The sequence below is a fragment of the Paramisgurnus dabryanus genome, chromosome 15 (assembly GCF_030506205.2).
Source record: "Paramisgurnus dabryanus chromosome 15, PD_genome_1.1, whole genome shotgun sequence".
In the NCBI taxonomy this organism is placed as follows: domain Eukaryota; kingdom Metazoa; phylum Chordata; class Actinopteri; order Cypriniformes; family Cobitidae; genus Paramisgurnus; species Paramisgurnus dabryanus.
In genome coordinates, this window is record NC_133351.1 from 32,741,769 (window position 1) to 32,746,216 (window position 4,448).

Consider the following 4,448-nt stretch of genomic DNA (forward strand, 5'->3'; position numbering starts at 1 on the left):
ATACTTAAGAAAAAGAGGAATAAAAACAAATGCTGGCTCATCAGATCATCTGACAGAAACTCTTCAGAAGAGTTACGAAGAAAAGGAAGCTCCTAGGAGTCCGTGAATATATACTGCAAATCAGCAAGTATTGTTTTTTAAAAGTCATATTCATTTTAATATTTCACATGGTCCTTTTTAGATTTTCCAGGTGATTTCTACTTGTATAAAACTGGTACATTTAAAAGTAAACTATATGATTAAACTTGTATTTAACTATTCAACTGCTTTACACTTTTTTTACGATTGCTATGTCAGTTTTTTCAATACTTGAAACAAATTTCCCAAACTCTTAATGCACCAACATACATACAACACACAATTGGCAAATCAGTTCATTTTTATGCTCAAAATCACACATTGTAAACTAAACTCCAACACCAATTTTCAAAACACATTAAAACAATAAAATACTGCAAACATGTGTCAAAATCATCCCAAAAGTAACAACACATAAATTGAATGACCCATCTCAGAGTAGCTTCATTGAACGTACAAAGAGACAAAGACAGAATTTCTGCTTATTTGCAATGGGCCATTACTGCGGGATAACAAAAATATGCAATATACTGCAGTACCATTTACAGTATTACAGTAAAATTACTGTAACCATGTTTTTTTGGTGTATTGATTACTATCAGCAAAACCATGGTTCAGTAACCATAGTGTAACTATGGTTTTCGAAAACCGTGGTTGTCAAAACCATGGTTATTTTGTGCTAAGCATGGTTTTACTACAGTAACCATGTTTTTTTAGTTTTAACTGTAGTAAAACCATGGTTAATTTTGGGAAGGGTAAAAAAGAAGTACAGAGAAGTAAAAAAAGGAGAATAAGAAAAACAGAAGAATTAAAAAAGAAATATAATCTGCATATTCTTCTGGATTTGGCCACATTAGGCCTGGCAAACTCGATTCCTTTTAAGGATCCGGGTTATTGTGAGTCACTCACTAAAGTGATCCGGGTTGTGTGATTCACTTGAGTCATTTGAGTCAGTATTGCTAAATTGCCAAGGAAACTCAGTACAGACCCACTTGTAACCGGCTGATCCACGCGACTCGAGATTCTCAGAGCCGGAAACATTGCAGACTCGCAGACCATGGACATGAGACTCGCTCTACAGATCCCACTAACCGGCTGATTCGCGTGGATCAGCCGGAGCCGGTTAGTGGATCTATAGAGCGATTGAAGTCTCCTCAAAAGCAAATCCATAACAAAAGCCTTTCACTTCTGAAATAACATGCTTATAGGTTTTAGGTTTGGTGTGTATGGTCGACCATTTAAAAAAGAAGCCTAATAACAATAGCATAATAATAAGAGAAAATATAGAAAAGAACTGTCCTGCTTATGTAGCCCCCAGAGTCGGAGAGACAGTTCGCGCAGATCAGCCGGTTACGGATCAGCCGGCGGATTAGCTGGTTACGGATCAGTCGGTTACGGATCAGCCGTTTACGAGTTGAGAGACTCTCGAGTCAGAGCAGATTCGCATGTCTCTCGAGTCCGCATTGTTTCCGGCTCTGAGTGAGAATCTCGGGTCAGTTCGTGGCTCGCGCGGATCCACAGGTCTCTCGAGTTTGCAATGTTTCCGGCTCTGAGTAAGAATCTCTGGTCAATTCGCGGCTCGCACGGATCCGCAGGTCTCTTGAGTTTGCAATGTTTCCGGCTCTGAGTGAGAATCTCGGGTCAGTTCTCGCGCAGATCAGCCGGTTACGAGTGGATCTGTAGTGCGAGCGAAGTCTCATCAATAATGTTGAAAGAGGTTTGCGTGTGTGGTGGCGCTGTTTATGGTTTTACATTGAATTGTAGTAGGACTCAACTGATCCGGGTTAATGACACTAGAGACTCGCGACTCATGAGTTAATTTAAAGATCCGGGTTAAAGATCCGAGGGATTCGCGACTCGAACAGGTCTAGGCCACATGTTTTCCTCTTTTGGCATGCCTTATCCACCCCTGGCAATGTTCACACCACTGTAAAACAAAATGCAGCATAAAGTTAAAACAACTAGGTTTTGCAAGTCATTTCAATCCACTATTTTAAGTGTTGACCTCTGAATAGTTGGCATAACCTTTCACACAGAGATTACGGAAAATACACGGAAAATGCAAATGATTTCTGTTTTATTCACACTGCCAATGATTTTCCGGAATATGTATTCACACACATATCATAAAGATCAACAGCTCACCCGACTCTCGTGCTCTCTTTAAGACCTTCTCTACTATTTTCTGTCTGACCGCCCCTACCTTCATCTGACTTAACAGCTGACGATTCCACCGCCTCTTGCGCATGCTCAAACCCTGATGGATGCCTGCTTCCCTCCTTCTCTCTCCTATCTGAAGCAGATGTTTCCAAGGTCTTTACTTCTAACCTTCTTGACTACCTGCCCGTTAGATCCCATACCCACCCTTCTCCCTCAGGCCATCTCTCTATCGATTATCCCTGCTCAACTCATCTCTTTCCACTGATACATTCCCTGCAGCTTTTAAAGAGGCCCAGATTACCACACTGCTGAAGAAACCCACACTTAACCCTACAACATTAGAAAACTACAGACTCGTATCTCTCCTTCCCTTCATTGCCAAGACTTCTAAGCGTGTGGTTTTCGACCAGCTCTCCTCCTTCACACAAAATAACCTTCTGGATGAAAAACAGTCTGGTTTCAAGAGCAGTCACTCCACTGAGACTGCCCTGCTCTCAGTCATTGAAGCCCTAAGGCAGGCAGGAGGAGCCTCCAAATAATCTGTGCTGATCCTACTGGATCTGTCGGCTGCTTTTGATATTGTCAATCACCACACCCTCATGTCGACCCTCGAGGCTATTGGTGTCTCTGACACAGCACTTCTATGGTTCAAGTCTTACCTCTCAGGCAGGTTATTTAGTATCCTAGAGAGGTGACATCTCTCAACGTTTCAATACCGGGGTACCTCAAGGCTCAGTGCTTGGACCACTGCTCTTTTTGATATTCACAACATCCCTGGATTCTGTCATTCAAAAACATGGCTTGTCCTACCACTGCTATGCGGATGACACACAACTCCACTTGCCGTTCACCCTGATGATCTCACGGTTTCTGCCCGCATCTCAGCATGCCTGAGGAACATCTCACTTTGTATGAAGGATCACCATCTTCAACTGAATTTTACAAAGACGGAACTGCTTGTCATATTGTCTGACACTAAGATTCATCACAACCTTTCTATTCAGCTAGGTTCTTCGACAATTACACCTTCCAGGACAGCCAGAAACCTATGAGTGGTCATTGATTATCAGCTTTGCTTCTCGGAGCATGTTGCCAGCACCGCCCACTTTTGTAGATTTATCCTCAACAATATTAGAAAAATTAGACCTTTTCTAAGTGCGCATGCTATCCAAGTCCCAAGTCCTAGTCTAGGCTTTTGTCCTGTCCAGACTGGGCTACTGCAATGCATTACTCCCGCCCTGCACAACCAAACCCCTACAGATGATTCAGAATCACTCCTCTCTTTGACAAGTTACACTAGCTTCCTATAGCAGCTCGCATCAAATTCAAAGCTCTGCTCCTGCCCTTTAAAACCACCTCTGGGTCAGCACCCCCTTACTTTCACTCACTTATACAGACCTACATACCCTCTCGATCCCTGCGCTCTGTCATTGAGTGACAGCTTGTGATGCAATCTCAAAAAGGGGAAAAAATCATTATCGCATACCTTCTCAGGAGCTGTTCCACATCTGGAAATTAAAATAAATTTTTTGATCTCAGCACACAATCAGAAAATCAGAAAACCGGTCGTTATTATTTTTTTATTTTAGTACAGGAATAAAAAATTGAAAAAAATTTTAATAAAAAAAAAACAATTGAACGAATGATACACAGACCCATCATATTCCATTATTATAGGGGTATTGCGGGCGCAAACAGACACAGCAGAACAACCATCTTTTTAACAATTTTGATGCCGTCTTTCGTCTTTTAAATAGGACATAAAAACAATGTTGCTTGACAAAAGATCAGATCAAAATAAGAAAAAAAATAAGTGTGGCAACAGCAGCTGGCCCGCCATCTACTGGCTAAAAAAATATTGGCCCGCGGCCAAAGTTACTTGCCGACCCCCGTCCTTTAGGGATGTAACCAATCGCTCGCTTGTTCCTCCATCAGCCAATGACTTCATGGAAAATATTGATAGACAAAACATGTAGCCAATTAGATAACAAATTCAACGATTTCTGTGTAATTTATGTGTGTTTGTTCGACTTTGTGCTGTGCTGCAAGAACTGACAGGCGGATGACGTCAAAGTACCGCGAGAGCGAGTCGAAATTAGAGTACTCCGTAAGAATTCTTGAATAGCTCTTGTGGTATTTGACGTCATCTGACTGCGGCGCCGCATAAAGTAGAACAAGCCAGTGACGCGGTTGACGTACGATGCGGCTGA